This window comes from Haliaeetus leucocephalus, unplaced genomic scaffold (genome assembly GCF_000737465.1).
Source record: "Haliaeetus leucocephalus isolate CR32 unplaced genomic scaffold, Haliaeetus_leucocephalus-4.0 Scaffold351, whole genome shotgun sequence".
Lineage (NCBI taxonomy): Eukaryota > Metazoa > Chordata > Aves > Accipitriformes > Accipitridae > Haliaeetus > Haliaeetus leucocephalus.
The window spans coordinates 1157912-1170107 of record NW_010972787.1 but is presented as its reverse complement, the minus strand read 5'-3'; positions in this window follow the sequence as shown (position 1 = coordinate 1170107).

Here is a 12196-nt window from a genome sequence, read left to right as displayed (position 1 = left end):
ATGCAGAGCAGCTAAGACACCAGTGACTTTGTATCAGCCACAATTATTCTACTGAGCTGCACTTCATTTTTTGTTTTATATTTATGACCGTCCTGTGAAATTTTGTAGAGTATTGTGAGAATATGAGTTTTTACTCCAATAACTCTTTGGTACCACTCAGAAATGAACATTGCAACTTTACTGGTCAATATGAAAATGCACACCATGGCTGATATAATGCTACAGTCTGGAGTCTGTATATTTACAATACTTTATGCAGGGAGCTGAGTGGCATTTCAGCCAAGAAAGCTCCTGGTTGCGATCATTCCCACTTGACAACAGCAACAACTAGCAGACAAAATGATACCCACTCCACATCGATCATTATATAGGCCAGAAAGAAAATCAGTTTTATAATGGAAATCCTTCCACAATGTCATTTAGGTATTAATTTAGCAGCAGGACACTATTATTCCCTAACATAGTATTTATTTTACTGCCATACTTTATAGTGTTCCAAGCCCTGAGTAAAAGAAGCTTTCAGTAACCAGCCCGCTCTGATTGTTAGCCTTTTGGTGCAACTCTCTGGAAGAGTGCATCACTGTTATCCTCATTGCCATGCACATAATTCATTAGCTAACGCTCACGTGCCAATTACACATCAATCCATGTACGCCAATTAAGCAATAAAGCAATCAAAGCCACCGGCTGGCAAGTCAAGCTCACCTTCGTTCTAGCAGTCTCTAAGACACGGAGGTTAAAGAAATACCTTTTTGGGTTGGGTTAGGCAGCAGATGAAGACATAGCTGAAAATACGCGTACCCCTCGCTGAGTGTGGTTCTGTCTACAGCGAGCGGTGACTGCTCCAAAATGCAGGGTGGCCTCCCCAGATCAGAGGGGATGGACAAAAGGGGAGATGGGGATGGGGTGCGCTGTATCGTGGGGTGGCCGGGGTGGCTGGGGGGGTGAGACAGCACCAGCAGCTCTCTGTTTTCAGAGGGCTTGAAAGGGGGGGCAGACAGGCAGGGGCTGCAATATTCTGGCATATCTTGGTTATTCATCAGGTTAATGAGTCTGCAAGTGACCTTGATCTGCTGGGTGGCATGAGGAGCTGGAGTTTAAGAGATGGGCTTTTATGTTACAACTTAAGAGAGCTGACATTAATCCTTCAGGTCGACTTACGAGGCACAGGAGCAGCTCCTACGCCCTGCAAAACACCACATCACCTAGCAAAGCACCCACCAAATTTCCCCGCAAAGGCTTGCAAGGCTGCAGCACAGCTTTGCATCTGCACTCTGGTCTCCTCCCATTCACCCACCGCTGGAAAGGGGTCTTAAATGAAAGGCATCTTTCATGTGAGGTAAGGAGCCTTTCACGCTGCTGGAGTGGTCGAAAGGCCCTGCAGCAGATGGGAAGCAGCACGGCTGCTGTGTTTTGGGACCTGTGCGGCGGAGCAGCCAGGGATCTGGAATTTGCAGTGTAAACTATTCACAAGATGCGATGGGGGATTTTTATTATCCTGCCAATAGAAACTTTTGAACCAAAGAGAACGGGAAAGCTCTTGCACTGGTGTAATTTAGAGGGTTTCCACTGATAACACTGGAGGTATGCGACCATACCTCAACCCCCTTCCTGGTGCCAGCTCCTTCTCAAACACGGTGCTACCCTAGAGTCTTCATTAACATCAGATTATAAACCCCTGTTAAAGAAGTATGATTTACCAGCATCTTGTGTGTGAATGCAGAGGTGGAAGTTTCCTGGACCATTTTTAATGGGTTTGCATTCAGGTGGAGGAGAAGGAAAGGTAAGCTAGAAAAGGCCTGGGCTGCTGATGACTTTGTCTCTGAAATAACCCTCCCCCGGCAGCTTTCTACTTTTCCTCATTGATCCAGTGAGGTAACTGTAAAATTATGGCATCTAAATACCACTGCAAACCATTAAACAAAGCGCAAGGCCAGAATATATTGTAGAATAAATTGATAATGTGACATCAGCATCAGCTCAACCTTTTGAAACCAGCAGAATTGTTCTGAGGACATTAAAATATGTGCCATTCTGTCATAATGCAAAGCATTAAAAATCCTGCAAAACCTAGACTGTACATTTATATGCATTTTAATTTCAGTTCATTGAAATGGATTTTTTGCTGCCTTGGTTACCAAAACTGGCCTGGTAAGCACACGACTTGGCCAAAACCCATAAGTCACGCATTTTTCTTGACAGGCCTCTCAGGATCAACAGTTTCCACTGACCTGTAAGTCTTCGAGCCAACAGCAAGCCTCTTTAGTGCTGAATTAAGCTGTGAACCTTGAACGGCAGCAGAATGAACATGATAGTCCTGTGATTACTATTTCAGGTTTCTTTTTAATAAATGCACAGTGCTCTTCCTGACACTAATTTTAGCCTGTTTTTTTTTATTTTATTTTTGTGGCCAAGTACACATCCCTACAGCCAAATGTTGTCCCAAGAAGATGGGCCCCAGGGCATCTAATTGTGATTATCTATGCTACATGTTTTATTTCTCCTCAGGCCTGCCATTAGCTTATACCCCAATTACATTAAAATAATTGTAAGTTGTTCTTGTATTCAAGTTGTGTGCAAAGTATTGCAATGTGTGGTAATGCTATATTCCTGATGCTGTATTTTATCGTGACCAGCTATCTGACCCCATGCCTGAGGGTCTTCTGGAGGGAAAGCCCCCCTGAGAACTAGATCATCTAAGTGCAATATTTAAAAGCATCTGGGAAAAAAAAAAAGTCATGTTCCTTCAATAAACAAGCATGGCTTTCAGTGAAGTCACTTGAACATGCCTCACATTAATCAGGTTTTTTTCCACACTCTACCCTTGTAATAGTTATAATTAATGCATACACAATATTTATGTCGCTATTTTTAGGTTGAGGGAAGATCCAGTTGTTCCTTTGCCAAGCTGACACTGCTCCCTGCTCGCAGTGGGGGCCAGGCAAAGCAGTCCGGAGGTATCCCATCCTCCCCATCCAGGTTGCTGACCCGCTGTGTGCCCGCAATGATCTCCATGAGAGCAACACAGCAAACCCAATGCTGCTTGGGGCTCTGACACCTCCTTGTCCACTCTTGCTGCACATGGCATTTCTTGACTCGCCAGCACCGCAGCTCCGTGGCTGCCAGCTCAGGGACTCCTCTGCTCCTGCATCTCCTTCCCACCCATTCAGGTCCTCTCCTGCTACTCCTCTGCCCAAAATCCTGTGCATTCACAGCAATGAACTTTTTCATTCTTCCAGCATCCTGAAGGATTTTTTTTTTTCAAAATAGTTTAACCTTTTTTCCAGATTATTTTTTCCCTACTTTGTGATATAAAAAAGTTTAATTTTTAACAAAGTTTACAAACCAGTTTTTGTTTTGAAGGGTCTGGGAGTTATTACAGTAACAACCCCTTTTTTTTCTCAAGCTTGAATCCTAAAATAATTCAAGCTCACAATTACCCTACGGCTTAGGTTTCCATCCAAATGTATGCACTTTGGTAGTGATCACCTTTCTGTTAATTTAAAAGCAATAACCATTTAGCTTTGCTTGATAACCAGGGCCGGTATCCTGCTGATTCAGGAGAAATGCTGGGTCACAGCTTTCATATTGAGAAATAAGCATGATAGGAATATCTGCTGGAATCTTATCTAAACTACACTATCCAAATATTTTAATAGCTTTACGTATATTTTCTGGCTTCAACAGTTATAATGACACTTAGGAAATGTGAAACTAATACATTTTTCCTTGCTAAATGGCTTTCTGCATCATGGGGAATAACAAATGTTTTTGTAAAATATTAAGGATGGACTGCCAACTTCCCTGTACCCCTCCCCAGAGCTACACCTTTCTTCAGTTAATAAAAAAGCAAAGAAACATTTGTTTCAGAGGTAGGGTGTGAAAGGAAGAGAAACATGTGCATGTCCTCCTTACAAACAAAACATATCCTGCTTTGGAAATGATGATTTAGAAACGAAATGTACCAAATGGAAAGAATTCAGGGAACAAGATTGGTCAGAGGACCAGGAATCATCAACTGCAAGGAAAAGCTGAAGGATTTGGTATTGTTTAGTCTAGAAAAGAGGATTGTGGGGACATAGTGTCCAAATATGTAGAAGATAGCTCTAAGGAGGAAAGAATAAACTCTTTTCATATCCCCTGGGCTTAGGACAAGTTGTCATAGGCTTAACTGAGGAAGAGGTGGTTTCAGTCTGGCATCAGGGAAAATAGTTCTCAATTGTGGGGACAATGCAGAGACAGGCTCACAAGGGAGCTTATTTCTTAGAACAAGTTATCTAGGAGGCCTTTAGGAAAGACCTAGGTAAAGCTGTTTGATGACAAGGTTAGGTGATCTTCTGAGGTCCTTCCAAAATCTGCTTCTTACCATTACTGTGTTGGAGTCAGGAACAGCTTGGATACACTCTGAAAGGATCGCTTTTCCCCTTAAAATGTTACAATGCTGGAAGTAGCACTTGAGAGGCAGAGGGGCTGCCATGGGAGCCTACCAGGGACCTCGGGGTCTCCTCTGCCCTGCTCCCACTGGCCACCCCTTTCTGGCAATTAAACCCTCTTGCATTGCAGCAAAAGCCAAACTCCATTTGGAGGTCGACAGTTCTCATTGTCCACATCAGCCAGAAGACCCAGGAATTTCAGCCCTTGGTGTATTGGGTTTGCATGGCAAAGTTTTGGTAGCGGGGGACTACAGAGGTGGCTTCTGTGAGAAGCTGCTGGAAGCTTCCCCTATGTCCAGCTAAGACGGACCCGCTGCTGGCCAAGGCTGAGACCATCAGCGACAGTGGTAATGCCTCTGGGAGAACAGATTTAAGAAGGCGGGGGGGGGGAAACTGGGCAACTGGGCAACTTCAGCTGGAGAGAGGAGTGAGAAGATGTGAGAGAACCAATCCTGCAGATACCAAGGTCAGTGCAGAAGGAGGGAGAGTTGGTGTTCCAGGCGCCAGAGCAGAGATTCCCCTGCAGCCTGTGGGGAAGACCATGGTGAGGCAGGCTGTCTCCCTGCAGCCAGGGAGGTCCACGGGGGAGCAGATCTCCACCTGCAGCCCGGGGAGGACCCCACGCCGGAGCAGGTGGATGCCCCCAAAGATGGCCATGACTCCATCGAAAAGCCCACGCTGTCCCTGAAGAACTGCAGCCCATGGAACGGACCCATGCTGGAGCAGTTCGTGAAGAAGTGCAGCCCGTGGGAAGGACCCCCATTGGAGAATTTCATGGAGGACTGTCTCCCATGGGAGGGACGCCATGCTGGAGCAGGGGAAGAGGGTGAGGAGGATGAAGTGGCAGAGACAATATGTCATGAACTGACCACGACCCCCATTCCCCATCCCCCTGTGCCACTGAGGGGGAAGAGGTCGAGAAAATCGGGAGTGAAGTTGTGCCCAGGGAGAAGGGAGGGTTGGGGAGAAGGTGTTTTAAGATTTGGTTTCATTTCTCATTACCCTACTCTGGTTTGATTGGCAAGAAATTAAATTAATTTTCCCCAAGTCAAGTCCGTTTTGCCTGTGACAGTAATTGGCGAGTGATCTCGCCCTGTCCTTATCTCGACCCACAAGCCTTTCGTTCTATTTTCTCTCCCCTGTCCAGCTGAGGAGAGGAGTGATAGAGAAGCTTTGGTGGGCACCTGGAATACAGCCAGGGTCAACCCACCACACTTGTACAACAGACCATTTAATCTGTAAACCGCTAGCAGTGTGGTTAGAGGCTGAGACAGGCAGGAAAGCCAAGTCCTCGCTCGATGGAGTGCAGTGAAGTTTGGGCTCCCACCTTGGCTTACAGAAGCTGAAGATACGTACATCAGGTAATATTGAGTAATTCAACACTGTGTACAAGAAAAACAGAGGCATTTCCTCTCAGATCCCCAGTCAGCGGGAGGATGTCTAGCTCATTTTTTATTCATCTGAGTCAGTTTTGAAAGCATCCCACTCTTGCAGTGAAAAATCTTGCAGTGTGTTAATGAAAGGACAACTAAAAATCTTGCCCATCATTTTTTTAATGTCTGCCATTCACAGCTTGACAGTCCCACAAACTATTAGGAAAAGGGAGTTCTCTATGGTGAATGGAAAATAGTAAATCCAGGGAGGGATTAGAAGTACAATAGAATCCATCAGTATGTTAAAAACACAAACTGACAAAAAATATGGCCCTCTGGGTTCTTAAACACACGCACAGTAAAAACTGTCTAGGTTGTGAATTAGAGAGAGAGAGAAAGCAAAGCCTGAAATGAATCCAGAGCAAGGATGATAATGTGATAACTTTTATGGATGAGTGCATATTACACTTGAAAGGGTCCCCTATTCATGGGAGCTTCCTTCATGTATCCTAAAGAGCCAATGTCAACAGTCCACTTTCTGCTTGCAATAAATATCAGTCCATATAAGCAGCCATAATACAAAGATGCTCTATTCTTAATGCAACCCCAGTAATTTCCCATTCTAGTTATTATAAACGTTCCTGTTATGAATGTAAAATTCTCACCGGGCACATATATGCCAGCCTGACTCATGTTACCTCATTTATCACTCTGTGCCTCAACCCACTGAAATGGGAATTTTGCTGTCTACGTGGCCAATGCTTTGTGGAGCTCCAGGGAGTCTGTCAGCAACACCTGGCTGTAACACAAAAAATAGTACAGGTTATTTATGATCTGTATGCTGATAAACATGCTTCTCAACCATAATTTTGGGGCAAGCATCCGAAAACACCCCCTCATCAAATTTTAGGTAATAGGTCATCTTTTCTCAAGAATATGTTGATAAATAGAAACCAACCCCGATGCTGAGCATCACTGTGAGTGCTGTGGACTGTGGGTTTTCTAGGAGTCAAGTAGTGTGATGGGTACAGTGAGATCCAAGAAAGCTCAAGCTTGTACTGAAGAAATGCGTGTCCTGCACATATCTGTACACTTAGTAGATGTTTCCAAAAGTCAACCTCCCTTCTCTTAATGGCACCTGCATTTTGTACTCAGGATTATGCTGCAGATTCAGTTCTGTGTATTTCCATCACTACCCACCCAGCTGAGAGCAAAGTATAACGGCTCCAGGCACAAGTGCTTAGATTTAGTTCAGAAATGTTGCTCACAAAGGGAAGAGATTAGGCCTTATCTTAAATGAAATGCTACCCTTTCATGTCTAATACTTAGCTCCTACGTGAGGTCCCTCATGGATGAATATCAAGTTACCAACTTTTAACTTTGCCTCGCTATTTGCAATTGAAAGGTTGAACTCCAGACAATGACAGTAAGAAAATCTTCAGTGCCAAGAAACCAAAAATAAACAATCATCTTATGAGTGTATTAATGTGAACAAAAGAAATAATGCATAAAAATCAGAAGTAAGATACAGGAAAAACAGGGAAAACGTGAATGGTAGGAAAATTCAAATGTCACATGCTTATGGGCAGTGTTGATATCAGGCCATATGCACGTTGAGCTGCTTATGCCAGCCATATTTGCTCACAAGCATTGTACTGGTTTAACTACACTGATTATAAAATCAAGCTTAATTAAATCAGAGCAACGTTTGCATGCAGGAAGCATGCAGCCCTTCAAAGGGAAACTTGCCTTTGATGCGCTGAACTGAATTTCCTTCATATTTGGGCAGCAGGTATGGCCGTGGGAGGATGGCTGTAGCTGGCCATAGCGGTGATATCATGTGGAGCACCCAAGGCTCAGACTCTCCCAGTACTTGCACTGTCCCCATTTCTACAGCAGAGTTGTCAGCTGGGGTCCCCATTCAATATGCACACTTGTCCCTGCTGCTGGAAACAGGCCACATGCTGCAAACTTGGACTCCACATTCACATGGGGCCACCCTGTATTTCTGGGATAGAGAGAGTTGGGTAGATCTTTGTTTATTTGACAAGCTTTGGCAGAACTACCCAAGTGAGGTGTTTCTCAGCATTTATGGAGTCTCTGAAGCAGAGCATCTGGCACAAAAGGCCCTGCAAACTTTAGAGCATGGGAAGGGACAGAATGGGGTATTTCCTGTTAATGTGAACCTATCTGCACAAAGCATTAATAATTGCTGTGGCCTGAATCCCAGGACGTTCGTGAATTCCACTTAGCGACTGCTCAGCATTTAACAATTTTATTAGCAAGCTGCTATCAAAACAGAAGGGCAGGGCTTGGTACCTGGGCTTTCTTCTGCCCAGACCCTCTGGGACCACAGAGCATGGAGGATGCTCTCAGCTTACCACAACCTTTTTGGCAAGGAGCAGCAGCAAATACTGTGAAAGATGAGCAATGAAGGATTCACACTGTAGGGTAAATACCTGGCCATCCATCCTGTTCTCCTTCTCCAACCTTTCCTTTCAGCTCAGCTTTTCTCCATCTAAGTAGTTCCAACCTGTCCAAGATATGGCCCTATTTTTAGCTGCTCAGAATGCATGGGCAGCATGAGATTCTAGGTATTGGGATATTAAAACAGAAAGTCATTGCATCAGATCTCATTGAAATACAACTGCCTCTGGAGTTTCCAATTCGGATCTACTGCATGAGGCACTTGCAAGGTTTATAAAATTAGTGTTCAGGCAAATATACCCTTTTGGGGCAGATTTGGTAGAATCACATTTATTTATTCAGTGCAAGTTAAGTACAGCTCACTCATTTCTAGCCTCACATAGTTCCTTGGATATCATGATTTTCTTGGAAGGGAATGTCTGCTAGTGCTAATGTGTTTGGAAAGCTCATAAAAACTGGAGGTAGCTGCAGCCTGTGTATCTAGCATTTGCTAACAGTTCACTGTGGGTTTCCCTAATGTGGCAGATTTACAGGGGTCATATTTCCATCTGGATGGGTTTGTCCATGAATAATTCTCCTCTGTCTTGTGCACAAACGTGATTTTCCTACAACACCCATGTATTTCTTTGTCCCAATCCCCCCTCTGTCTCCCTGGTATTTTTCTTCGCACAACACTGTGGCCAAGGCAACAGAAATAAAATCTTTCTATGAACGTGCATGTTATTTTCTGAGCCTTGTATGTCTTTTTTTAAGGCAAGGCTCAAGCAGGATTGTAGCTGGTGGTGATAATAGTTGGTGCACTTCAAGGATAGTTTGGTGCAATCATATACCTGGGCTTTTCAGTTCAGACCGACATGGGTCAGAAATAGCCAGGCTGATGTCAAAACCCAGATAGCATTGGTGTCACGAGAGGAAGCACCCAGCAGGCGCCCTGTGGCCTGGCTGATGTCAGAGCGTGCCTGCTCTGCACTGTGGGGTGGCACAGGGACCGGGCCGATTTTGGCAGCAGCAGCCCTGTCCCTGTGTCTGGCTCTGCACCAGCCCATGCGGTAGTTTCTGCACCCCTGGACAAGGCAGTGAGGGAGAGCCAGTGGTTTACCCATTGGGAATCTCTGCACAGAGGCAGGCTAACAGTTGGGCAGAGGCAGCACTGGGGATGCTGCACAGGCTGCAATCACATCCTGTCCCCAGCCTCCATCACGCCACCAATTCTCAAGGGTGTATCAAAATCCAAACTAAAATCAATAAACAAAGTCCTGATCTGCCAGAAAGAAACTGCCAGTTAAGCTCCGAACAGTCCTTTGGGAAAACCTATTTTTCCTGTTTCCCGGTTTTGGCAGTTCTTAGTGGGTTTGTTTATTTATTTTTAGCCTTTGAGATTAATCATTGTAAGGCGTGGGACCCGCTCACTGCCAGCACCACACCAGAGGTCTTTTTAGAGGCAGGGTGCTCCAGGCTGCCTGTACATTGCTGCTGTACCCCACGTGCTCCCTCCACGCCTCCGTCATTCATGCCGCAGCAAGGGGAAGTGAGCCTTGTAAAGCCCTGCTCCCTCCAAGTCACTCCTGCCAGCTCACATCTCCAGTGCTAAACTTCCCGTCCACTTTTCTGGAAGAGCAGGTTAAGGAAAGGTATGGGAAAGTTAGCACCAGGGAAGTACTGCAGCTAACAGAAACTTGATGGCCGTATGTTTGCATAAGCAAACATATTTGTGCTGTGCGGAGAAGAAAGCTTCTCTGACCTTGCTCACCAAATGGCAAGATTTTAATCTATTTATCTCAGTCAGTAACTGAAAGAGTCAGTATTCAATGAAGAGAAATGTGTTCATGGTAGCAGATAAAAGAACACCTCTAAGCATGTGCGAGCATTTCGGAAAGCTTATGTAACATTTCCTTTGCAAAATAAACATATACTTACAGCCTCGTTTCCAAAATGTCACCAAGAATATCTTCACTTGCAAATGTTTCTGGGGAGGAAGCTGCCAACTTGCTAAATATATTCCGGTCTTCGAATAGACATTTTGTACCGTTTCCTTTCTACCCTGATAGATCTTTTCTTAGCCCTCTGACAGAAGCTCAGAGACCTGCCTGGGGATGGCATCCCACTGGGTTGGGTGCTGCGCAGTAGTAATCAGAGACTCGCCTCCTGATTTTATAGATGTGGGCACTGCGCCAGGGGAAGCCTAGGACTCTACTTTTTCTCCACTTGCTGCTAACCCCCCGCAGGACCAGCAACATGGTGGAATGAGGGGAAACAGGGACACAACCAAAAGGATGGGAGCGGAGGGATGGGAGAACATGCAAGAGCACCAGGACAAGGTCTGCATGGCACGTGGGGCAGGTGCGCGCCACCCAGAGTGACGTGTAATTTGCACCAAGGCGCAGAGGTGCAAAAATTAGCTGACACAATGATTTTCAGAGACTCATGCTTTAAAAATTCAAAATGTTTTTTATACGCTGGTTTGCCTTAGTGATGTATGGCCATCTCTCTGTAAATTAGTACAGGTACCAAGAATGTACCATTTCAAGGTTTTTACACTTCAGCTGCAAGACCTTAGAAATTCAGTGAAGAGGAAATGATGCAACCCATAACACATCAACATACATAATGCATACAAACCTCTGCCCTGACCATCCATTTCTCTTTCCCAAAGACATTAGGGGCAGCCTGGTGGGCCTTCTGTGATCAGACACACAAGCATGATGTTGCCCAAGAGCTATCTCCCAGTGGTCATAGATGTCTATGGCTTTTTGTTTTATCGGTTAGGCATAGAGTAGGGAGGAAAAGTTAACAGTTGGATCCACAAAACCCCAGTGCTTCTGCCTGAGGAAGCAGAAGCATTCATACTGCATCCCAGGCTTTAATATTTCATCTTTCCTTTACTTACACTTACATGATTTCACTGACTGGCAGAAATGAGGGTGCAAGGAGAGGGCAGGCGCCCACATCAATCTCAGCAAAGAGATCACTGAAGCACTATCACATGGACATGCGGGGCCTAAATAACCTATCCAGGTGGCTACAGAACACAGAACCAAATTCACCATTTATTGCTATTTCAGTTGTATATGGCAAAAGCAGCTGCCACCGAGTTATGGAAGTGGCACATACATTTCTGCTTCCAGGAGGAGAACCAGCCTGGGTTCTCCAGATGAAAAGTAACCTTCTTAAAGCTGGATCAATTCCCAATCCAGTTCATCACAGGGAGGTAAAAAACTCTTCTCGCAGAAGGAAAGTGGTAGGTATGGAAAGCTGCACCTGAGATGGCAGGATCTTTTTCTGCTTTTTTTGTGATCAACATGGGAGAAAATGCATGTAGAGCCTGTGACGGCTGGAAAGGCTGGAGATAAAAATATCCCTCCCAAAGTGTAGAAAGACAGGATTAGGAAGAAGCTCCTGGGTGATCAGGAGTAGCCCCTTGCTATTGAAGACACCGTATTTAATGAGGGTATATGGTAACATACAAACACAACAGCCATATCAAACCACCACCGCTCACGGAGATACTATGCCCTTTTGCTCCTGGCTGGCGGGGCTCGCTCCTCCACAACCTCGTCTTCTTACCATCAGTACACTTCCTTCCCTTCTCCAGCCAAGATTTAGTTATGGCCTACTTACACCCATTTGTTCTTGAGCCAGCATCATCCCTGAGCTTAACTAGCAGTTCCTCCTCCTTCATGTTCACGGCTTTATGGAGCACAATGGCACCCCCTCAGCCTCCCCTGGCCTGCCTCAGCAGACTAGGAGCTTGCGCTGCCATGGCTGCCTCTCCCTCGCTCCAGGGACCCCTGCACCTCTACCTGCACCCAACCCACTGCGTGCTCTTCCGATGCGCACCATCCCTCAGGAGGGGCTCTGGGGAAGACCACGTCTGGCCTTGACCCGCCTTCCGGAGGGACGTGGTGGGGGAGGATAGCCCTGGGGCAGTGCCAACACCCACCCCGCTCCTGGGACCCCGCACCA